The 25,947-nt window shown below is 46.8% G+C and overlaps 1 protein-coding gene across 1 annotated transcript in view; it reads left to right on the top strand.

Annotated features, from left to right (window-relative positions):
- KCNB1 (potassium voltage-gated channel subfamily B member 1) overlaps positions 1 to 25,947 on the top strand; it is a gene marked incomplete at both ends in the record, with an annotated part of 105,087 nt that overhangs the window by 76,639 nt on the left and 2,501 nt on the right. The window lies entirely within an intron of this gene.

Raw genomic sequence — 25,947 nt, forward strand, 5'->3', positions numbered from 1 at the left:
CATCCAAACTGCAGTATGTGGGGGGTTTTTGTATCACCCTCAGCCAGCTCACAAGAATCCATGTGAGTACATCTACTGTGCATTACAGTTAGGTTGGAAAAAACCTAGAGAAAATACAATATTCCATTATTCTTCTTGGCCTGGCAGCTCATCCTGCTCCCATGGCAGGCAACTCCTCTGGTCAGCACTGCACCATTGAAACATCTGTGATTAACACCTACCTCAGGTAAAAGAAATAGTAATTATTTGCACTTTTTACCTCTGTGGTGTCTCTTAGCACATCTGCCAAAATCTGCCCTCACTCACACCTTCACCTAAGCCAGGAAAAGCCAACCTTTCTGAGCAGTAGCTATTAACCTTCTTTTACAGATGAGGAAACTGTGCACAAAGAGAATAAATTATTTACCCAAGGTCATAGAACAAATCCAAAATGCAATAATTGGGAAAAGGACCCGGACTACCTAATTCCAGTTTGTGTGCTTTAACAGCAAGTGCTATTCCTCCTCTCTGTGACTGACTCTCCCCCAGGCATTCCATCATTCCTACCCTGCCATGCCCAGTCCCTTTGTCACTTGGTTCCTACACCACATCTTCCTTCCTGGCTCAGCAGTGTCACTGTGCACACCGATGTTCTCGGTCTCAGTGTAGGTTTGTATTCAACTCTTTAGCAGTCTAAATGCAAATTACACAGTTGTGTTGAGGCACCGATTTATACTGATTTGTGCTCTGTTTTGCATTAGGAAGAGATGAGAGACTGCAGCTGTTTTTAACCTTTAATAATGACAGGGTTTTAAAAGCTTGTTCTGTGAAGTAGTGGGACTGATTGTTTCATCAGCCTAAGTTGTGGCTGTGATAAGCTTGGTATGTGAACACAGTAAAGCCCTCCAAAGTCTGTTTATCCTGATGGCCCTGCAAAGGGCCCCTTTGCCTGTAATCAAGTTTGAAAGTGTCAAGAGCAGGTACTGCATCAACATGGTCATCAGCAGTACCTGAGCTGATTCCTTGCATTAAGTGGGTGAGCCTTGTCCCAGGACAAAGTGTGCTCTATATTGCTGGAGCTCACAGGTAAGTGTATCACAGTCATTTGAAGCATTATCAGTGAAGAAAGAAAATATGTTAACAAGCCACAAAAAAACTCCAAATCAGGAGCAAATCAAAAATGAATTCGATGTGCATGAAAGGGAACACCCAAATTACGGCCTGTATATCTTGAAGGTCTTGTGAGAACCCTCCCCAGCAGCAACCACCAAGCACAGCAGTTAATTTCCTGCAGAGGAAAACAGATGTGGATCAAAAGATCAGAAAGAGTAACTGTAAAGGACAATCACATGAACCAGGTGCGCTGTGAGATCTTCTGGAAAGTCCCTGTCCAGGTTCAGCCTGAGAGCAAGGGGCTCTATTTTCAGCATCACAGTTAATACCTTTTCGTTTCTCTCAGCAATTCAAAAGCTTCTAGTGAGAAGCTCTGAAAGGACTAAAATAATACTTTCAAAGTGTTCTTCCTTTCTGTCTTTGTGCCCTGCATTCAATGAGAGGAGCTTCTTGACCTGCAGACCTCATGCTTCAAGGCACAGCAGCATGGGGGGATTTTCCTTTCACAAAGACAGCAGAGTGTGCAGGGCACAATGAACCTCTGGGAGGGTGCCCAAGTGCCTGGCTGCCGTTCCCAGGGCTTCTGAGAGCCATCTCGTGATATGTTGGGAATGACAATGGCATCCTGAGAGCTGCCAAAAAATCGCAAGGAACAGCTGGTAAAAATGCTCAGACCTCCCAGTGCCCTTAATATGCCGTAAACAAATCTGCTTCACTGAAACCACACACAAGGTGCTTGGGAGCCTCAATTTATGGGCTTTAATCATTGTCATTGCCGTCCCAAGTGTCACAAACATGGAGCATGTTAGGAACTAAAACTGCTGCAAAGGAAATACTCCATCTTCTCAGGTTCTTGCTGATGTTTCAAAAAGACCAAGAGCTTTTCTGGAATCCTGTAAAGAAATATGTGTAATAAAGGCTTTTTTTCCTTGTTTTGGCCAGCTAGAGCTGCAAGACAGCAAGCCATCAGCATCGTCACATGCTGTAGCTGCTGCTCTAGCAGAGGAATGGAATATTCACACCTTTTGGCTGGGGTTTTTATTGAGGTTTCAGGTACCTTCCTTCTGCCATCCACTCCATTTAAGTAATGATGACCAAAGCCCAGCTCACTTCTCAAAGATTTAACAGCTTGCTGGAAGTATTTTATTGCCTGAAAACAGAACTGAAGGATGCTGCAGCATGTTCTTCGCTCCCAGGGAAGTCCCTGAAGCCAGGATTGATGCTGTCAATTACAGGATTAAAATCCCAGTGTGTCCCAGTGCAGAGGTGGCTGAATTCCAGTGGGGAGAAAGCAGTTCAAAGCCAAGGACACATGGCTTTGACAGCAGGATGGAAACTGGCTTAAAGCTGCTGTGAAATCATCATGACTTATTATTATGGGATCCTGACATCTTGCAGAGAAGCAGCACTGAATTATTTTGCACTGCTGGTTTTTGGAAGTCCACAAGCACCTGTCACAGGAGCAGCAGGAACAGAGGGCTCAGGGAAGGTTCTGCCTGTGGGTTGGCCTGGGGATTGCAGCTCAGGGTACAGGTCTGTGTGTGCAGATGTGTTTGGGGAGTGTGTGACTGCACACAGGGTGATGTTTTCTTCTTACACCCATCCTCCTCATCTTCATGCAAATTTGATCTTTCATTCAGGGCGTTAAGGTCACCAGCAGAAACCTCTTGAAGTTGCATCCTTGTCCTTCTCACATTTCCATTCTCTAAATCCTTAATCACACATGGTAGGATTCTTGGGGCTGTCCTGTGCAGGGCCAGGAGCTGCACTTCAATGATCCTTGTGGGTGCCTTCCAACTCAGGATATTCTATGATTGCACCAGCTTTTTCTGCTCCTCACAGCCTCCCATGCCCCAGCACTAAAGCTCAGCAGCACTCAGATCATTTCCCTCACTGCAAGGTTTGTTCCAGCCTGTGAGAGCAGGGATTAGAGTTTGGACTGGCTCATCTAGTCACAAATATGCGCTCCAGCCCTCAGGGCATGGCTACAACCTCTATTCCTCCCTTTTTTCCTATGGGAAAGGACTGCCCTGGTGTAGGTGTCCATCTCCTGGAAGTTCCAGTGTCTGCCTTTTACGGTGATGTTTAGCTCTGCCCCAGCCCGGGATTTCTTTTGCTGCTTTAGGCTGATCTCAGGTCTGTGATCCCATTTCTCAGGCATTTAACTCTTTGCCTATTAACACAGGAGGTACAGCCTGGTGCTGAGGTTTGTGCGAGGGCACTGAGGTGGGACAGGGCTGGGCTCAGGGCCCCGGGGGGAAGCTGAGTTGGATTTGGATTGAACTTCAACACGAGGTAGGTGCCAGGGGAGTCAGAGCCCAACTACTTTTGCAGAGCTGGCCCTCCACCGCCTCGCTGCACCTCCTTAATTCAAGTGGTGACTCACAGCCTGGAACAATTAGGTAGATGTCATATGCAGCTAGTGAGTGGTATTTTTCAGTGTTCATTTTACTTATTGTATTATATTTTGATTTATAATTATATATACAGTGCATTCCTTTCCTGGGCTCCAGGCATCCTTGCCAAAATTACAAAGTACAGTTAGCAAAACTAAAGCCAGCAGAACTCAGAGCTCTCTGTCAGAAATAACCAGCCAGAGCAACTCTTTTTTTCTACCACTTCTTCATATATTGTCTGTTCTCCCTGCATTTCCTTCCCATGAACCTCTGGATGAGGAGAGCAGCCCTTTGACCAATCTCTTGGCCCCACAACAGCAATGCAGAGAGCAACAAAACAGCTCCAACTCATTCCTCAGATCCAGGAGCAGCATTTGTTAGTATTTTCAAGTATTCCAAATACTTCTTTGTACTCCTGGAGCTTTTACTGCTGGGAGGAATTGTGTGTAATTATTAGGTGGGATTTACAAGTGCTTGTGGGAGGGGGTACAGTGAAGCACAACCTTGGTCTCTGGAAGCCCTTCTTGTTCAAGGAAATTCAGTTTGCCGTGAGCAGGATTGGGTGGGGGGGGCTAGGGTGGGATTTATGGAAAGCTGAGGAGTAATGTATGCTCAAGGTTAATCACACTTGATTGTATGCAAAGAGCTGTTGCCCGATACCACACATGATCAGAACCTCTAGGGACAAATTTCTGCCACTGGATGGGCACAATGGGATCTTTAGGATCTAGGTTTGCGGAATGAGCAGGGATGAGATGGTGGAACAGGCGGGGTGTGGCTGGGACTGGGTGTTTGCCGAAGTGCAGAGCGTGCTGTGCTGTCCTTGTAGTGCTCCTGAAGACACAATCACGTGCTGGGGGAAGGTCCTATTGCTCCCACCTCTTCTCTGCTCATCCTCAGCCTAAGTAGACCAGTAGAATTCCAAGGACTGGCATTACCTTGCCATGTAAAATACACTCTGAGAAAGTCCCTGGGTTTGGTTGTAGTTTGGGAATATTTGTACTCAGGCTGGCGGCTTCGGTGAGTCCGTGCGTGGGCCAGACAGCGCCCGGCAAAGCTGAGAGCAGAGGGCTCGTCCCTCTTACTCTGAAGTTCATACTTCAGGCAGTTTCTCTTCTCACCACTTACTGCTGGTTCTGGGAGGTCAGACTTGCCATGGCTTCGTGTGCTCGGTCCTAGGGAGAGTTTTGCTTTCTCTGGGACAGATTTAGACTCCTATTTAATAAACACAATTATAGCTGCTGTTTTGGTGTGTTGATGAAGCTTCCAGATGGCTAATTGTGTGTCCTGAAGGAAAAAAGAAACTCAGCAGCTGATGTATCCAAATCCAACAGAGAACAATACCTCTGGCTCTGGGACCGCCAGATTCCTCATTTTAAAAAACAGATGTTGCCTCTGTTGTGATATAATGGCTTAAGAATTTATCCATGTAAAAACTGAGACAGGAATATAAGAGGAATATAAGAATTTCTGTGGCCCATGTGGGAGGATGTTGTTTCTGCTTTGGTTAGTTCAGTGATCCCTGGACTCTCCAGAGGGCAGGCAGCTGCATTCCTGGTGCAGGTTGCTGGTCAGGTGGTGATCTACCTGCCCCACATGGTGGGACAAGCAATCCAGTTATGATGGTTCAGGGAAACCAGGGAGACGTTCGTTGCAGTGTTGCACTGCCCTTGCAGCTCCTGAGCTCTTTCCATCCCTTGCCTGCACACAGGGCAAAGGCAGCTCCACTGGGCACCAGCAGAGCCCAGCCCAAGCTCCTTTCCTGCCTGGAATGGTTGTGTCTCAAAGTCTGCTCTGCTGTTTTACACTGGTTTAGCATGACTTTTAGGTACCCAGAGAATTAACAGTGTTGTCCAGTAAAGTTAGTTTGTGAAACTGTTTTCTAGTTTTCTTTGTTCAAGGTTTTTCTGAGCAGACTGGACAATAAACTGACACAATTTTTACTAATAAGATAAAACATTTCTAGTAACTCTGCTGATAAAAAGCCCCTTGCCAATAGTTATTTAAGGACCTCCTTGCTGAGACTTCAGTTACTCAGAAATTTGCATTATCTCAGTTCATATAAAGTTGAAACCCAGCACTGGCTTTGTTTACAGGATGGTTGGCTCTTGGTCACGGGTGATTTTGGAAAGGAGACAGAACATGGCGGGGAGGTGGCAGCTGCTTGAGAAGGTAGTGGCCACCTCAAAGGAGTGAAGCAGCAGGGGATGCACTGGCTGGGAGCCCCACTTTCTCACAGCAGTAGGCTCCAGGGTGGAGGCAAAGGCGTGGCTCTGCAGTGCGTTCACAGATGTGACTGAGCACCTGCACATTGGAGAGCTCCTGGCTGCAGCATTGTGGAGAGAGGTGTCATGGACCCCACCCTTCACTCCATCTTCTGGTCTTTGGCTGAAAACAGTAATAATGGTGTTCTCCTCAGACTCTGTGTGCTCAGGTTCTTGCCAGTCTGACTGCACTCACACCCCTCTGAGCACTGCCCTCTGCCCCAAATGGGATCCACAGGCTATTCCCACATACTGACCGCTGTCAGACCCACAGGGACCTACATGATGTGGCACTACTTCATGGGGCTGAAGCTTCCATAATTACTGAGCTGGAAAGTTAATTGATTCCTTAATTATATTGAAACAGTGATCAGACTTTTTATAACTTAACCATAACCTAAGGGTCCTTCCATCCTGTGTTCTTTCAGAAACTCTTACTCTGGTTCGGCCCAGTATAGAAAACCAGTGGATATTGTTAGGCTGTGTTGCCAGCCAATGCTTTTGCTGGCCCATGTGAACTGGGACAAGCTGTGGCCTCACCCCACACTGTCCAGACTGTTCCCAGGGCATTTGCCCAGCTTGGGTCTGTGCTTGCCACAGGCCCAGCCTGGTCCTGAGTAGCCAGCCAGCCTTCATCCAGCTATTCCACTGCTAGTGTCAGCATGAATAAACCATGTTTCTTTTAAGGTACCACAACTTTTGACAGCTACAGTGCTGTAAATAAAGCAGCTAACGCAGATCCTAATATTAATTCCCATGACCCAGTTGTGCTTCACTAATAGTATCTGGGTTACCAGCCAGGCAAGACAAGAGCACAAATATTTAGCCTGTCTCAGTCTGTTACACCAAAAAAGCAAGTGTTTGAAGATATTAATTTCTAGAGCTAAATGTCAGAGGTGCCCTCCATTAGGAAAAGGCACAAGGAAGCTCTGAAAAAGTCACAGAAATCCGTGTTTAGTGGTGGTTAGCAGTTAAGCCATGCTGGCCATGCACAGGGTGATGCCAGCGCCTCTTGCTGTGCTGCAAATGTGCTGTGACATCCTCAGGTCGGGTCTGGTCCTGTCCAGGCCTGGGCATGCATCACACGGAGTGCCATAGCAGGGGAGACGTGCTGTGTGCAGGATTGAGAGTTGCGTTGGGGTTTTCAAAGCAATGACATTAGTTAGCAATGTTAAGATTTTAGGATAATCACCCATTTAGCCTTTTCCAGCTGCAGCTTGTCTCCCCTTGGTCATCCCTTTGGTTGCTGCCCAGGAAAGCTCCTTGATATTCAGCTTTTTCTGGAGCAATTCAAAGACTGTCATGTGTGAAAAGGTGTTTGGGAGAAACATGGATGTTATGATCCAACCTCATGCAGCTGGAATGAAGCAGCTAGGCCATTCAAATCTGCCTTGACACCCGTGGCACAGCCTGAGGCAGCTGTTCAGGCACCAGGGCTGCTGCACCCCAGCTGTCTTTCACTGGCTGTAGATGTAATATTGCTTCTTTACACACCCTCTCCAGAAAGGCCAGGCTAAGGGCCTCGCCGAGCAGTACCAGGCTTCTTTATCCTCACAGCTGTGCAATAAAAATACAGAAGTGTGTGAGCAGTCTTCAGCCTTAGCGCAACTACTTGCGAGCACAGAATTATTGTCGTAGCTATGTGGGCATGGATTTGGGCTCTCAGTGATGAAGAATTAGTAGGACAGCTCTTCCTACAAAGAACTTGATTGCCTTTATTTGAACCAGCTGACTGAAGACAGGGACCAGCCTTTGGGGGGGTGTGTGGCACAGGTGTTTGTGTTTTCTATGATAACGTGACCCTGCGGCTGCACAGAGGCAGAATTGAGCCGCTCACAGCAGGCTTGGAGGCTTAATTAGGCTTCTAGTGTTCTGTAAAGTTCATTTCACTGCTCGGTGGAGGACAGTTTAGGATAAGCATAATAGGATTACTGCTGCTATATACAGCTGCCTAAGCCAGGAAGTCCTCGTAATGGGCCTTTACCCAGTAGGAAAAGCTTTTCAGAGGATGCTTTTTATAACCCGCAGTTACGCACTCAGTGAATGCTGGGGAAAGGAATCCTGCCTTCTGCAGGTTTGCAGGAGCCAGCCCAGGTGAGCCTTTGGAACAGCACATGTTCCATTGTGCCAGGGGGCTGGGGTTTGCCACTGACGGCGACAGTCAGTATCTGCTGTCCCGTGGAACATCTTTCCTTGCAAGCGCTTCCCCTGACATAATCCTGGGACTAAAGTCCGGGTGCGTTGGGCCAGGTGAACCTGAGGTCAGCCGGCAGCAGCAATGCTGGTTTATCCCCCCGGCCTTCTTTTGGGAATTCCGGGAGGCAGCAGGTCCCAAGGCGAGAGCAGGGCTGTGTCCCGTGAACGGGCAGTTCATCAGCGCGTCTTGTGAGCAGCAGACAGGAGTCTTGGGCGCTGCCTACGAGAGCCAGAGCCCTGCCGGGTCCCTCGGAGCCGGGCTGAGCCTTGGTCACTAACGGGGAACAGCCACAAACCCTGGTGGCTGTCGGGGCACAGGGAGGAGCGAGCTGCACCACAAACAAGAGGGAGTTTGAAAAGCACCCAGTCCTGAGCGCTCTCTCAGGCTGTCCCAAGTGCTCCATAAGGAATTTTTGCCTGGCAAGGCCACGCTGGGATCCGCTCCCGCTCTGAGCAAGGAGCTTCTTCCCACTGGCTCCAGTCACTGCGGCATTTTCACGCTGTATTTAATCAATACCGTATTTTTTTAACACAGAGGTGATCTGTGCTTTTTTTTAGAGGAGGAGGCAGTTGGCAGAGCTGTCGGGAGCACCTTGGTTATCCGGGGGCATCGTGTGGCTGGGCTGGGAGCAGAGCCCCGAGCGCACGGGCCGGTGCCCGCTGCTCTGCGGCCGCACCGATCTCTCGGGCTGCCCTGGCTCTGGAGGGCAGCACCCCTCCGGGACTCTTCTACATCCCCCGAGGAGCAGAGGCAGAGCTCAGCTCTGAGCAAATATTCCCACTGATGCTGCTCCCAACAAGGCTGCTTTTCTTATCTTTGCCTTTTCTCCAGCGGCAGTTAATTCACAGATAAAACAATCGGTGCTTATACACACACAGACGCATAGGAGCTAGTCTTAATCTTTTCAAATCCTTTAATATACCTTATGTATACAGTTTGGAACTTGTAGATTTAGCAAGATAGATTGATTTCATGGACTATCTCAATGGAAAATGACATTAGTAACTACGTTCTTATTTTATATTATTTTTTCCCCTGTCTGAGTTGCTTCAGAGCACTGAGCTGTGGCCTGTCTGCCCAGGGCACAGCAGCACTGAGGGCAGACCAAGTCCCCTGACTGTGTCTGGTGCTATTGTCTGGATTATATAAAGCCTAAGACGTGGTACAGCCTTAGGAGAATTCGGCCAAATTACTGCAGATTGAGCATATGTTATAAGCAATCAGTTGGAATGGTTGTAGTTATTTTTCACAACTCCCCCAAAATGGAGAAAATGGATGAGAATTGAGTGGGTCATGTGGATTGACAGGGGAAGCTGCTATGACAGTTTGAGACAGATGACTCAGGGTTTTTGCTTTACGGTTTTCTGCATTTCACCACCAGGAATTTCCAAGGGGTTCTCCTGTAGGAGCAGGCAGGCAAAAATACAGACTTGCCTCATTAGCCATCCCATAGTAAACCTTGCTCCTGTCCCTGAGTCCTCTCCTCCCCAGCGTTCCTGACCTCACCTTGAGCAGCTGGTGTTTTTTGGGAGCGCGCAGTGCTCCCATCATGTTTGGGGGCCCGAGGAGCTGTCACTTGGCTCTCTTGCTGAGCAGTGCCCAGCCTGGGGGGGAGCAGATGTCTCATCCCAGCCTCAGTAGCACCGTGCCCGTCGGCATCGCCGATGGTGTGACCTGGGAGCTTGTCTGCACACAGATGTTACAGCCAGAGGTGGGAGTTGGGGTTACCCTCTGCACGGAGGGATTTCGCTTTGCAGGGCAGCTGAATTTGCTTTCGGAGCTGCCCTGCAGGGAGTGGCCAGCACGAGCCCTGCGCTCCGGCTCCTGCAAGCCAGGGCTGCTGCTCCCAATGCCACGCCGAGGTGCCCCACCGAGATGTCTCAGGGTATCTGGTTCCCCTTTCCTTGTGGGGTTCAGCGATGCTGGTTTATCTTGCAGAGCCCTGGCAAGGTTGTTGCATGAGACAGCCTCACCCCAGAGCTGCAGAGCCAGCTGTGTTTGGATACAGGCATTTGCATCTCCAGTCACGATACTGTGACTTTATTACCAAGCATAGCCTTCTATGTTTGTTGCCTTTGCCTTCAGAGGAAAAAATGTTTCCACTGCATAAATCAAGCTATGGCCAACCCGGGCTATTGTTTTGTCTATGTTTTTATGTCCCTTTTAATATACATGTCAACTCTGCCATGTCCCATCTGTTAGAAAATTTACACATTACCCCATTAGTCTTACTGCCTATCCAGCATTTTTTCCATTCTACAGTCTCATCACTCCTTTTACATCATTGATTAAATCATTTGCTTAGGTCATTAGCAACGAGGCTTAGTGTTTTTATACTCCTGGCTCCACAGGAGAGAGGGCTGAGAAAGGGGGAATAAGTCAACTTTTAAGCCTCAAGCTGGGAATGTCAGAGAGCACAAGGAGCATATATTTTATGGTGGCACTGTCGCAAGCAACACAGCAGAGCAGTGGCTTTGTCTCAAGAAACATTGTGCAGAGCAGTTTCTGTGTTTATTTTTTGGAGCATCCTGAACTGGGAAAAGAAGCAGCCCAGAAAGCTCCCCCAGCAAGCAGACATGCTTCCAAAGCCGTTTCCTGTGAAAACGTGGTTCGGGCTCGTGCCCCGTGTGGGGGCACAGCTCCGGAGCAGGGGGTGCCCAGGGAAGCCGGGGCAGCCCCGCCGCTCAGAGCACAGCCTTCCCGGGGTTTGATTGCACTGCTGCGGTGTCACCCGCCGGGGCTGCTGCGACCACAGCTCCAGCAGCTGCCTGTGCACGCTGGGATTTTTGTGGGGGTATAATTTAACCCAAAGCTTTTGCTTGGCATCACAGTATTTTACAGGATTACTTAAAAATATGTTTAAACTGTTTCAAATTACTGTTTCAGATTGTCCCTCCAAAATGCTTCCCTCACTAGGGTCACCCTTTTAAATATAGGCATTGAAGCCTTGGCTGGGATGTTACCTGGGTACCTATTGGGTAGGGGGTTTTCAGGGAACAGTTAAGGACCGCTCAGAGGCAAGAGACTGTAACAGCACCAACCTTTACTGGAACAGCAGGCAGCTAATAAACCCTTGAAGGCAATGGGAGGAGATCAGCCTGGCTCCCTGCCAGGCTGTTACCAGGTGAGTTCAGCACAGTTTGTTGAAGCCAGGTTGGTTCCTGGCCTGTGCAGGCAGCGCAGGAGGGCCCCACGCGTGCGGAGCCAGGGACGGGGCAGAGTGACCCAGTGCACGCCGTGCCCCTGATGGAGGAGTTCAACTTCCGCTGTATAACAAGGACTGGGGTCTTTCTGTGAAGCCCAGGTCTTGTGCCACAGACCCTTGTGAAGGTGGGGACAGGGTGGACCACGGCCAGCTGGGATGTGCACGCTCGTGTGCAACCCTTGCACTGGGCCCAGCATCGCACCCACGCAGGGCAGCCTTTGGCAGTATTTGGCCACAAGACTGCAGCTCAGCTCAGGAGCTCCATGAGGGAGCACAAGAGGTATAAAACCCCTGTGCCACAGGAGGGAAATCCCAGGGACACTGCACCTGCCTGCAGCAGGAGGAAGGGACTCACACATTGAGCCACCACCACCTGGAGTCAATCCACTTGGTGCTGGTGCAGCCCTTCCTTGCCAGAAAAAGAACGCTAACAGAGTTATTTTCTTCAGAATAATAAAACAGAGAAACAGTAACAAAGCCAAGAACGTTGAGATGGTGACAGCAAGAGTCTGGCTTAAATACCCCAAAATAACATCTGCCAGAGCCTGATTTCAAAGCAGCAGCTGTTGCCTGGAATAAAACCACAAAACTTTGCAAATGGTATTAAGAGTGCTAATAGAAAAAGTAACTCTTTAATGAAAGCTTTCGGGTGCACAAATATGGCTCTGTGCATGTGTGATAAAGGATTTCTACAATTTTTATAAGGTTAATTAATTAGTATATCTAGCAGGTAAATCCAATAGGAGACCAGTTGCCCCAGTAACCCACCCTTGGGTCAGCCCTTTGCAGTTGGTCCAGGGGTTTCTTTGCCCCATTTCTTGTTATGTCTCTTAAGTTCTGGTGGAAAACAAGATGTCCCTATCAAAAATTCTCTTCTTAAGAATAAGACTAAACAGATCTTCAAGAAAGTGTTAGTAAGGGTTATCTTATTGTGAGAAAAAGGCAGGAAAAGTACTAGAAACCATACAATGGTAGATTAAAAATCTACAAGGCTACAAGTGTATGAAAAATGTATAAAAAATCTTTAGGTATCACAGCCACTGCACTGCAAACAGAGAGACTTGGTGATACTTTTTTCTTCAAAATAATTTTTTTTTAACAATAACACATTTTTCCTTGAGAAACTGTCCAATTCCCTCCAAATTTCCCATTTCTTTTACTTCTTCCACCATCTTCACTTAAAAAGAAATTGGCTGCAATTTTTTTCTGCAAACAGCAGGTTTAGAAGGGGATACAAGATCCAAGTGGGATTCTGCTGAGCATCCAAACGTGGAGGGAAAAGTCTTGGAAGAGAAAGGCAAGGCCTGTAAAATGCTCTCCAGACCCCTTCTTCCAGGCTGCCTTTCACAGGGACTGAGCATGGTCCCACACTAGTTTCAAGCTCATTTCTTTGGGAATTATTTTTTGGTGCAGAGAGAGGAGGTTTTGCAGAAGGTGGCACTAAGAGGAGACCCATTACATCCCAAATTCCAATCTTTGAAAATCCTCTGTTTAAGCTAGTTTGGCTCAGGCTGCAGCAGGAGCAGGCCCAGTGCAAGGAGCAGGACTGACGATCTCCCACTCGTGGGGGTGCAGTGCACAGGGAGGGGGTCCCACATCCTGCCCCCCCTGCACACGGAGCCCAACCCGCCCGGCCTGGCCCTCAGTCGCTGCTCTTGGCAGCTGGGAAGAGCAGCCTTTGCTGTCACTTTGACACAGCCACCCTGCTGTTTGTTGCTGTTTGTGTTAATAATATTTTGGCAATTTTCAAGAGTTGTTTTATTTGAGAGATTTGAAAGGTAAATTGTCAGGAACTCAGTGCTCTCCCATGGAGTACTGAAACAATCCAGGAGCATGGCTTTGCCACTAATTTTCTTCCTTTGTATCTTCATTATCTCTCCGTTTGCTAATTGGGATCTTTAGTAGCTTCATGGTTTAACTGGATTTTGGAGCAAAACCTAGTGGTGTAGAAGGGGCTGGATTTGATTAAGACATCTTTAAACAGGACCCATCCCTCCCCCTCCTGCCCTGCTGACAAAGCATTTGTGGGGTTTTTATTTGTTTTCCAACAGTGTCACCTCTAACATGTGGCAGCTTTAATACAGCCAAGTACCTCTTCACATCTCCAAGAGCAGGGTGTCAGCCAGAATGGCCCAGTTTGTCTGATTTGACATCCAACTTGTCCAAAGCCAGTCAAGCTTAGCTGCTGGAGTAGCAGCTCCTTGTCTGGCTTATTCACCCCAGGAAAGGACGGCCTGTGCCCAGCCTGCCGCCTGCCCAGGAAAAGTGTCTGCTCCTGGTAATGCCAATCTAAGGAACCACTTCCTAAACAAATTCACTGACTGCTCAATAGTCTGATAGAGATGTTTTTGCCCAGAGGATAGCAGAAACCTCATGTCAAAGATTTGAATCTCATGAGACCCTGTAAAACAAGCTAATTCTCTAGAGTACTGCAGGGAACAGTACATAAGCATCTTTTAGTTCAGACAAATATCTTCTGTAAGGCATTTTTACCACTGCATTTTTACCACCATCTTTTCTGTGGTTCCCCAGCCAGGCCAGATGAGGTTGGACAGCATGGCACAGGAGTTCAGGGTTCACTGCTCCCATCTTTTTTTTGTCTTGTGCTTTCAGTGGTGACTGCTGGAAGTTACAGTTTAGGAATTTTCATTCCAGGTGGAAATACTTCATGAACAGGCTGTAATTTTTATGTAAATTACACAACTGCATCTTGTAACCCTTGAATTTAAGCACAGGAAAAGTTGGGGCCAGAGCACAATTGCTGCTCAGTTACAGAACTCAAGCAAGTTTTTGGTGTGTGCCACAGTCCCCAGCACCACACTGAGCAGGGGTGCCCCCAGGCACTGGTATTCTTTATACCTGGCTGGGAAAGTTTTGGTTCCAGCTTATTTCCACTCACCACTGATATGATTAAATAATCTCTGCCCGCTGGATTTATTTTTTTTTAAGTATATGCCTACAATGATCAAAGGATTGTTTCATGTGACGGGGTGAGCAAAAGAAGCTCTCAAGGTCAAATCCGAAACAGCCTAATGACTCTGGGACTTGGATCTGACCTCCACTAACAGCAATGAGCCAGGAGAAGATGAGCAGCTCAGGAGCTAGAAAATGAAGCTTTTGAAGCCAATAATACCCTCTGGCAGTGAGCAATCAATTGCCAGAGAAATGAGAGAGAGTGAAAAAAATCAGAGCCTTCAGCCCGGCTGTGGGAAAGGCAGGGCAATCATAAATAGAGAGCAGCACATTTTTTCCTTCCTCTTGCTTTCCCAGGGGAGAGTGGCCACGGGAACAGACATGCTTTGTGCCCCATGGAGGGGATGCAGGAGAGAGCAGATTGACACAACCTGCAGCAGGTTAGTTGGGACACATGACTCCAGTGTCACTGCCCTTAGGACTCTTTTTTCTTTCCAAGAAATAAAGAAGAACAATTAGCCAATATTAGCTGCTCTGATGAGTCTGGCCGTTTGGGACCGCCTTGGGGATTGCCAGCTCATTCCATGTAACACATGGAGAGAGAGCCCTCAGCTGCCAGGGATGCTCATTCACATCTGTGCCAGATTGCAACCATTGAAAGGTTATTCCTAGATCTCTTGGTAATTCTTATAAACTTATTTCCCTGGCATGGTGAGTGGTTTTTCCCTTATTATTTTGCCTTCTTTAAGCAACTCTCAGTTTAGACTGGACTTGTTTTCTCCACTCAGCAGTAGGTTTCTCCCTGTGCTGGGCTCACCCTGTGTCTCACTTCTAAACCTGCTGAGCAGCTTCCCATCAGGCCAGGTCCAGCAAGTGGCACCAGGTGACTGTCACAAGTGCTATCAGTGAGAGGTGCTGGATACTGCATGCATTGAAAAGCCATGTTTTAATGCCTACAATGGTGCTGGGATCTTTTGCAAATCCTGCTCTGTTGGGGATTTTGCCATTTTATGCTGCACTCAGGATGAGGCCAAATGGCAGCAGAGAAATAGGTGCCTGTTTCTGCAGACGTGTGGAACATCAGGAGCCCCTGGGAGCGCTGCTTCCAGCAGGGAGGCTGCGAGGTGACTCCCCCAGCTCAGCAATCAGCACTTCGCAGCAGCGAGAGCCATTCCCCTGCCGTGTTCCGGACCCAGTTCATGTCTGGGCCCCCTGTGGGCGAGCAGGCATCCGTGGGAAGGGTTAAGCTGCCCTCGGGAAGGTGGGTCTCACCAGTTTGCCTTGATGGCAGAGCAGAGAGCTGAAGCATCTGCCAGAGCTCATTTGGGATAATGCAGCGTGATGGGAGACAGAGCTTTACGCAGCGGCTGGAGGAATGCGGGGAGGCTGAGCCTGACCTTGGGCTGCAGGGCAGGGTCTCCCCCGGGTCACGGCCTCTGTGCCCACAGCTCCTGCAGGTGGATGGGACAGCTCTGCAGTGACTGGGACAAGGACGTGTCCCAGCCTGGGGGTGTTCAAGGGAACGGGGTATTTTCTGCTGGCCAAGCAGAGCCTGAATTGAAACATCCAGACCATGCTTGAGCTGCTTCCCTGCAGTGACCTGGAACCACAGCAGGATGAGTCAGGCAGAGCCCTGCTCTGAGAGGAAAATGAGTCCAGGCGAGGAGTGTCCAGCTGAACTGCAATGACATTTCAGACCAGAAACACAAACCAGAAGTGACCTGGCCCCAGGCCACACGCCGTGTGTATTTTGCAAACCCCAAAGCTGTTTCACTCACGGTGTGCTCGATGTGTGAGGTAGCAGGACCATGTGCCTGACAGAAGATCCCAAGTTTCCCAGGACATCAAAACTGCACGTTTCCCTGGAATGACAGCTTCTGTCCTGGCCAAACAAAACTCAGGCTCTTTAATGTGCTTCTCCCCCAGCATGCCATGTTAGTGTGTGTTTGTTTGGCCAACAGTTACTAGGACAGTTGGTAGGATTTTTAAAAAGGGGGTACTGGGTATTATTATTCATGGATGGAGGTGGGGGTGAGAAAGAAAAACAGTGCTAATGTAGCCAACAAGTTCAAGTAAGGTTCAACTTTGCTATTCCAAAATCTGCTGCTATGATAATGAGACAGTCCAATCAGCTCAAATTAAGGGCTCAGGAAGGCTCAGCCCTTCAGAGAAGTACATTCATGACAAGATTAATTTCTGCCACCCAGTGTATAGTGTGGCACCATCCTATATTAACACAGAAACCCCAAATTTAAAAAAAAAAAGGTAACTGAAAAATGCACTGAAACACAGTGCAGTGTATCATTTCCCTTAATCTTCAGTGCTGCTCTTCACTATTCTCCACTTGGATTAAAATAGGATGTACCACCTGGCACTGTTCAGCTGCCATTTACAGGAAACCTTTCTCTTCCCCTCGCCTCTCTTCAATAAACCTTCACTGGAAGGCAGCACACCTTCATTTTCCAAACAATTTCAGGTGACTTTTATTAGGGGTAAGTGCAAAATATCAGTAAGCCAACCACTAAAAATCAAACAGCAGACCCCCACCAAGAAACAAAACAAACCCCAGCTCTGCTCCCTATCGAAATGGCCAGTGGGGTTTTGTGTTTCTTTTTCTTCTGTAAATGCACTTTTCAGGGGAATGAGAGCAGGAGGGGGCTGCTCTGCGTGAGGCAGGTGCTGCTGCTGCCCAGGCTGTGTGGTGCCTCTTGGGAGCACGCTGGGATGCAGGGACCTAGGAAAGGCTGTGGTGAGGGCTGGCAAGGCTATGGGAAAGCCAAGGGCTGTCCAAGCAGGTGTTTATCCTTTCTGCTTTGGAAAGGTTTGTTTTCGTGGCCATGTCCAGAAGTTAGCAAGCATGGAGTGAATATTCACAGACTGCCAGCGATCACTTCAAATTCGAGCATTTTCTGAGCTCAAATTGAGTTTAAAAAAACCTCAAAACCAACACAACAATAAACAAACAAACAGAAAAAGAGAAAAAAAGAATGAAAAAGAAAAGGCACCCAACAAAGAACCTTCACAGTTCTGTTTCATCCTCTGTATTTATAGCTGGAATACATCAAAACTTTCATAGTGAGGCAAGATCAAACTCTCTTACTGAACTGCTGATGTAGAGCTGCCTTTTCTTTTATGTTCACACAGATTTGCTGTCCACTGGCTCTACTTACCACTTGCTATGGCCCCATGCTAATATGAATGATTAGAGGCCAAGGATTAGCTTTTAGCTGCTTTTGTAAACAGTTTATATACAGTTGTTGCTATTTATTAAATATGTGACATCTAATCCAGTGTTTAGTGCTTATAAAGGGAAGAACCATCTGTGCTTGAGATTAAAACCCTTCATTCACTTTGTGCCAAAGCTGTCAGCAAGGGTTCCATGCTCTGTAGAGAAAAGCCTTGGGAACCCTGGCTTGGGAAGGTGGATTCATGTGTGGATGTGTCCCTGCATCAAAGTCCTCTGTCTGACACAAGGTCTGCCTGCCAGACAGGAGGACGGAGATGGAGACAGCATGATGGAGAGCCGAGAAGCTGACAGGGAAGCAAAAGGTTTTAGCAGAATAAAGAACTAAGAACTGAGTGCTTGGAGTGATCCTGCAAGTCTGTTTCCCACCACCTGCAGGAGCTTCATAAGTATCTTTTAAAAAAAAGAAGAATGTTAGTATTCAATTTCTTTGCAGGGTACTTGCAATGAATAAACAATTAACAGCTGTAATCCCTTGTGAGCCCGAGGTTTTCCCATCAGTGCAAGAGATGCCACCAAAGCTCCTCTTACATCAGGCTGAGAGTGTCCAGGCAAACCCTGGTCAGAGGCCGCACCCCAAGGAGAGCTTATGAGGCAGCAGAAATGTCTCAGCCTAAATTTTATGCCCTTATTCCAGGCATCGGTTAAAAAAAAAATGCCCTCTGAAACCCAATGGAGAAGCCCCCACGAGCTGCAGCAGCAGCCCCAGGGAGATGAAGTCAGCCCTCGGGAACAGCCTGGGGACAGCTGGACACCCAGCTAACAGGACCATGCTGCTATCAGGCACATTAAATGGGCAGAGGGTATTGCCCCTGCCTTTCTGTCTGTAGGGATTTACTGTTCCTGCAGGCTTCCCTGCCTCTTCAAAACGTCATTACTGTGGCTGATGCTGGTAGATGGATTTGCTACTTTTCCTAACGCATTTCTGGAAGAAATGTTAAACAGGTCATTGTTTTTTTGCAGACAAAACATCACTTGAGCTCTGTTCTAACTTCCTCTCTATGTGGCAACTCAGGATGGTATCAATGACTCGGTAAATCTCCCTGCAGCAAGACTAATTATGCCTTTTGGTGAGAAAGCAGCAGTAGAACTGATTTAGTCTTCCAAAAAATTCTACACTATAATATGCAGGACTAATGTGCCTCAGATTTGAAAAGAATTAATATCAATTATTCTCATGCATATTCATGAGAAGAAGACTGGTTTAGCAATCAAGTTAATAGTTTTTGCTTAATTACATTTAGTTGATTTCATGCTATCTTGGCACATTCCTGATTGAATTTAACCATTAAAAAAAAAACCTCCCACAACTACTCCTGCAAACACCAACACTTTGAGCTCAGCATCCCCTATAAATAGTGTCTGAGGCTGAGCAGACTGCTTTGCATGGTGGGAGTCGATCACGAGCATCGTCTCTCCCTCGTGCAGGGTAAAATCCCGTAGGCATCTTGAAGAGCTGTTCCCAAGCACTCACCAGCGCTGAGGTGGAAGGCAGTCTTTTTTTTTTTGCTTTATTTTTTTTTGCTTTTTCTGAGTCCAAACCTCTGTCTGCTTGAATGCAAGACAGATGGTGGGAATGGGAGATGCAGCCGAGAGGGGAGCCCCACTCTAGGGGGAAAGGTTTTGGCTGGGCAGGGGTCTGGAGCCTGGCCCCAGGAACAGCTGCTGTGCGGAGACGCAGAGCAGGTGGGATGTTCTGTGCGTGGGAGAGTCACCGTCCGGGTCTGTGTCTTTAGTTGTCTTACACGGAAAGGCCAGGCTGAGCAATACCACACTGCCATCCCAACCTCTGTGCTCAAGAGTAGAATTTTGCATGGCACAAAGTGTGGGAATGTGTAAGCAAGATGAAGACAGGAGAGTCAGCAAGAGGGTGAAAAAGGGGGTTGATGGTAACGGCACTCTCTGGGGAGATCCCAGCTCAGGCTCGAGGATGGAAGCAAGGTTTGTCTGTGTGGATGTGCAGGGAGGACACACAGGTGGTTTGGGTCTGTCCAGGGCTGTCAGAGCTGGGTGTCTCCCAGTAGTGCTGCTTGCTGGGATTGCATCATCCCAGGCACGAGGCAAGGCCAGGAGAAAAATGGGAAACTTCAGCTTCCATGTGCCATTCATTTGTTTTCTTTTTTGATTTCCCCCATACTAGCAGCAGCAGAAATAGGACAGATGCTTCCCTCTCATCCTCTCCTGAGAACTGTCACTGCACTGATGTCTAAAGGCAGTGTATGTCTTTCAAGTTTGCCTTTTCAGTATTTTCATTCATCTATCATTTTCTTCTCCAGCACACCATTTGCATCTGGGCTTTGCTCTGAAAGAAGACTGACACCATTTATCATTTAATGGGGTTTGATAGCTCTCTGACAACTAAACATGTTCTTAAGAGTATTAAAGAGTTTACAGCCAGCTATGCCCGAAGGCGACTTTCTGCCCACTATAGCTTAGTCAGCAGCAGTTGTAGCTGCAGCTCTCTGGGTGCCCGTAGGCAAATGAAGCATTGACATAGAATCAGCAGAAGTATTGTATCCTCTTTTAAACTAAATAGACTTTCTTAACAGATAAACTTACTACAGCTATAATTGAAATCAAATAATTAACCATTATTCAAACTTGGCTTTTCCAGGCAAATGTCAAAATTAAGATCTCTCATGTTTCCAAAGCAAAATATAAGTGGCTTTATCTTGATTTTGTTTCTATTAATGTTATCCTGTGCAGTAGTGCTTGCAGAGGAGTGTAGGAGTTTGCCTTCTTACAGACTGTGCGGGCACCACAGGGCGGTGAGCTGGTGCGTGCAGGGGCCTCTCCAGAGCACAGAGTTCCTGGAGCAGAGGGTTCCCAAGGACTCCGTTGGGGCAGCACCCAGAAGTGACATGTAAAGTGCCAGGTCAGGGAGAAGCAGAGGTTTATGCTCCACAGGAATCAGTGGGACTTAAGGGTTTTGGAGATTCAAGGTCTTACGTTACATCTTAACATCCTTCCACGTAAAAAAAAGCGGATTAAAGGTTCTCTGTACTTCCCTTGCAGCCATATCCCCCACTTTGGCCTCAACTTGCCATGATGCAAGAAGCGTTGCCTTTCATTATGGCCTCACCATATTCTAGAAAAAACATCCTGCAAGCCCAGTGGTCATAATCTTGACATCAGAAGTGACTGTGTTCTGCAAATTCTTTCAGTTTATGAATAAATAGGCATTTTTTAGTGAAGAGATGTTTCCTAAAACAAGCCCCTGTCAATAAATACCACAGACATGTATAGCTGCTGTGAGCAGGAGATGTTATTCCTGTGCAGAATCAAGTGGGGAGGAGATTAAGGAACTCTCCATCTGTTTCTGCACTGTGCAGCACGTGGGATATCGCTCAAAATACACTGTGCTCTCTGTTTCTCAGAGCCTGGGGAGACAGAGGCTGGCATAGGCGTGGCAGGATGGAGCTGGACAGTCTGACTCAAAGTGTACTGTAGCTTGGGAAAGCAGAGGGGCTGCAGGAAAAAACCCTTAGTAAATGGAGCATATGAATGAAACCTGGTCCTGATGCCAGATTTATTCTGCAGGCCTTGATGGAGCTAAAAAAGCGCATTAGACAAAACCATTATTGAACTTCTTGATTACATAACAATTTCCTCATCGTATTTCCAAGAATATCAAATCTATATTCAAACACCCTCCTACTCTCTCCCACACACCACCCCTTCTCCTTGCTATATCAGCTTCATTACTGAGTATGAAGACAGAAAAAGTATAGGGCATGTTGCCACGAGCAGAGAGATCTCGGATGCTTACCCTGAGATTTTAGAGCCATCTATGGGATTGGGACAGCCAGTTCTCATAAATTTTAATGGCCTTGAAAATCTCCTGTCTCATGCCTTTATCTCAGTTAGGGTCTTTAGCAGTGTAAAGAAAATAACCAAGCAGTAAGTATCACCAAACCGCAATGCTGGGTTAGTCCCTGCTACATAAAATTCACCCCTCTCTGTGCCACTGTGGGGTGAACTCACAAACTGCTGCTGCCGAAGAGAGAGATGAGAAACTTCTGAGCAGGCAGGAGCCCTCTTCCCCCAGGGATGAGCATAGACCTTGCCATCACAAAGGATGAATCTCTGGGGCCAGTCTCACCCAGCAAGCAGGATCAGGCCCTGGGCAGGTGGTATTTCCTGAAAGGTGCCAGGCAGAGGTGGGCTGCCTACTTTTGGGGGGATTTTGGAGGAGGTAGTGATTAAAGGCTGGCAAGCATGGCACATCCATCTTGCCTCAGGAAACAGCAGTTGCACAAACTGGCTACACTTGCTCCCAAAATCAGCTTGCTTGTCTCATTTGCATGTGTAATAACCAGCATGTATGTACAATCATTCTAATCACTTCGAGGCAACTGCTTTAAATTCATCCAAAACCCTGCCCTGCCTATCCTTGGGTTATTAGCTTCCACAAAGGAACCATAGCAGCAATCCAGAGATTCACTCTACAAAAATCTTTGTGAAACAGCTGATTTAGTGGAGAAGTTTTTTCCTGAAATCCTGCCCATACATACTGAGACTTGTGCCACAAGCCAGGGCCATCATTCGGAGCCCTTCCACTACATTCTGCAAGTAACCTCGTAAAGCACCTGAGGGGATTTTCACACTTTGTGATGTATTGCTACAGGTGAAATGCAAGAGTAAATACAGAAGGAAGGAGGAAGGGGACTGCAGAGCTTCTCTCGTGCAAGCTGTCTGCAAGTTGGTCTGAAAGTTGTGCAGGGAAAAACCAGTCTTAAACACTGTCAGCTTTACGAGCAGCTGAAGGAGTGTCTGCGCTGCTCTGCTGAGGATGCCTGCCCAGTACGACCTGGTCTGTCAGGGCTCCTGTCTTCAGCTCCCATGGAGCCAACGTGAGAACAGTGGAGAACAGTTGTCATAGCTGTGGCTCCACAATACAGGGACTCCTGCCTGTGTCACAAATGTGTCCTCACGTCACTCATTTTAGCTATTTATGACTCCAGATGTTTTCCTATGCTTCCGAATTTTAGGCTGCAAGCTTCTCCAGTTTTATTTAGGCATTTTATAGGACCTACACAAACATGGGCATCCAAGCCAGAAGCTCTGGATGTTCATGCAGGGATGCTGGAGGTGCCTTCCCTGATCCCAATAACCAGCCCACATATGCCAGATAGGCCAGCAGCCAGACCTGCAGCTTGCTCTACAAGCGGGAACATGGACATTTCAGCAGCACTCACAAAATCTAATAGGCCTCTGATGCTGAACTTTCCCTTCCCTGTTCCTTCTGCCAGTCCAAGTCTGAGCTCTAGGGACATTTCTGTCCCTGAGCCTGTTCAACCTCAGCTCTTTGATTGCCCATCCAAAGTTCTCAAGAGCACAAGGCCATGTTTCACACCTTTTAAGGAATCATGGAGATTAGTGCCACAGGAGGAAGCTCTCTCCCATGCTTCCTTCCATTTCATGCAGCTGTGAGAAGCTGGAGAAGCAGCGAGATTTGGGGTCGGTGCTCTGGAACAGGGACTGTAGGTGCTTTTTTCCAGTGACTGGAAAAAGGATTTCCAGTTTTGTAAGAGCTGGAACCTCATGCACTGCAGAGGGATTGTTTCTGCTCAAGTCCAAATTGGTCCCATTGGCTTTTTTTTTAAAGAGAAGTGAACCTGGAAGAGTAAAGGGAGGAGGAAAGGAATGGAATGAAAAGGCTGTCTGTGATGCAGAGCTTCCCTAGAGGCCTCCCTGGGAGTGTAAACGTCTTCCCTTCAGCTTTCTGTCTCTCATTACTGACAGTGGAAAATACAAGAGCTGCCAAGCGAGAGGTTCAGTACAGCCAAGATGGGAAACCTTATTAGAGAGACAGATGGTGATTTCTATAATCTGAAATCCCAGACTGTAAATACTTTGGGACAGAGCCCTGTGCAACTGAACAGTGCTAATGCCTGACAGCAGCAGCTGGATCCAGTTTTCTGTGCACAACTGCTCCTTGGGTGGCTTTTAGTGGATGGTGGACGCTACCAGGACAAGGTATCTCTTGCAGAAGGAGAAGGATCTTCTAAACCCAGCTGGAGACATTCCATCTCAGTTTTATGTACTTTGCAGTTAAAAAGTGCCTTGAATACCTGAGGACAAACAACTCACATTTAGAAGTTTTTCTTAGCCTGAGAAGATTCCCAAAGATATGGTTGCAGTAGACGAGTAAGGGGGAAAATCTGTATCTTGGGAACACAAGTGACATCTTGCTGCAACTTGTGGGAGAAATGATAAATGTCTGTCTCTGTTTATTGCTTAGCTTCATGGCTAAATCTCCTAAGCCAAAATCAAATCTTACCCTTAGATCTCCCAGTTTATTTATTTATATTCATCTGGCGTTGCCTTGATCTTCAAAGCAGGAAGGTATATCAAAGGAAACAGAAGGTTTGACACCAATTACTGCTGCTGGATGCCATTCACTGAATAAAGATGGAGTGTTAATATTCACACTGAAAGTGAAGGAGATAAAACCCAACAGGTACATACATCTAAGCCTACAAATAAGCCCTTCTGTGTATAGTGGGCAGAGATAAAGCCAAGCAAAACTAATTGAAATTACCATTGCAAACATCACAAACACCTTCAGAAATGGTGGGTTGTAAGCAAAGAAATGACAGCAAAACCACCAAAAGAGCCTTCTAGGAAAGCAAATCAGGCTCTCTGCTTCTCAGGGATAGTGCCTGGTCTCCCGGAGATAGTCTTTTGAAACAAGCTACCACGCAGAAGTAATTAACATCCAAATTTCCCCACACTTCACCATGAGGCACTTGACTTATATTTTATTCTCTTGAGTTTGAAGATTCAAGCCTTTTCCCCGTGTCCCTCTCTGCTCCTCTTCATCCCATGGTTCTTCCTACAGTTTTGCATCACTCAGGTTTTTCCCAGAGCTTCTTTGGCTCATTGACCTGAGAAGCCTCTCAATGAGGCAAACCCCCATTGCACAAGTTCTTACGGGATTGTTTGTATTTCAGCAGCAAACTTAGGGAAGAAGATAGCAAGGAGGCAGAAGGTTCATGGGAGGGTGCACGGCAGAGCAAATAACAAACCTTTTACTCAGCCTGTTTAAAAAGGAAAAGGAGTCTTCACAGCATTTTTCCTTGGAACAACAATTTAGTAACTGCAAGTGAGGCTATTCTAAAATTCCTGTGCTAGAGCATTGCATAGGAGGCTATTTACACCAAGCACCACTTCCACTTAATCCAATTTACACAATGAAAACAGTGTTTGGTGGAGTTCATTTCTGTTTCTAGTAAAATCTCATTCTTCAGATTAAATTACTAGTTCTGCAGTGTCATGCGGAAATCACACTTACACAGTGCATTTTAGTGAGTTAAAAGGTAAACATATATATATGTATGTTTTATATATGTATATGTTATAAAATTGATTTGGAAGGGATTTTCTTAACAGCAAGTGGATTTTAAAACACTTGTTGAAATCAGACTTTGAAAAATTGAAACTCTTGCCTTACATTTGGGGAGGTTTAAGGTATATGGGCTTTTCTCCTAAAACCATAGCCTAAGTTTACTATATGAACTTAATTCAAGCGAAGCTTCCAGCCTTGCCTTTCAGCTATGGAGGTGAGCTCCTTCTTGAGAAGACCACAGTGTTGGACTTGCATGTTTCTCCTACAAGAGTTGTTCCACTGCATCAACTGTCTGTTTGGGGATAAATGTTCAGAAGTCTGGTATTTCCTGACTGTTGGGATGTCAGTGCTGCGTTTGGCTGAAAATAAATCCATCAAGAATTTCTTTCTCCAGTGCCTCAGGTGGTAACTGGATATTCTAGTGGTGTAAAGCTGGCTGAGAAAGGTCACTGTGAGGAAACCTAAATTCTAATTATATTGTCAAGGAAGGAGTGCATCAGATTTGCAATTTGGGATGCAGAACTTTTGTCATACATTTTATAATTCATTGCATAATGTTGTGTATCTGGTTGTCAGGCACATACATTGCAATCACTTTCAGGCTGCTTTTCTATCAAGCAGGAGAAAAGTGAATGTGAGAGACTGGCTTACACTGAAGTGAAGACTAAATGTTAGTCACGTGTGTGTGTGTTTTGAAATCATTATTGCATTTTGGCAGTTACCTAAGAAACTAGATATAATCCCACCAATTAATAAACTAGAAAAATAATTCACTAGTAGAAAAAAATAGTGTTCAAATTTTTGGTCAGCTCCAAAACCTCCCTACAATGGCTTTACAAGGAGATGTAATTAGAGAAAACTGGAACATACAGCATTAATGTCTATATAAAACAGGCACAAAAGGACAGCCTGCCTATGCCATTGGAAAGCTGCAAACACTAATGCAGCACTGCACACTGCAGAGTTGGTTGCCCAGACTCTGATCAGATTTACTTGGGGTTTAGAGAGGCTGCTCACTGCAGAGCACTGTTTCCTCCTCTCATTGCACTCTTCAGCTGGTTTCTCACAATGTGTGAGGTCTCCAGTGGCTGGGCCTGCCCTGCCTTGGCTGTCTCAGTGTTGTCCAATTTGGTTTGCTCAGACGCTTGCTCTCTCCTCCGGAAAACTCAAAATGGCTTAGAAAGCTTGGTGAAGTTTTCATGTTTTTCACAACCATCAAGTTTCAAATTAGAGTTGAGTCACTGAACAAGAGTGAATTATTTGTATGCTTATGTAGTAGAATTGT

This window comes from Coloeus monedula, assembly GCF_965178545.1.
Source record: "Coloeus monedula genome assembly, chromosome: 17".
Classification (NCBI taxonomy): Eukaryota; Metazoa; Chordata; class Aves; order Passeriformes; family Corvidae; genus Coloeus; species Coloeus monedula.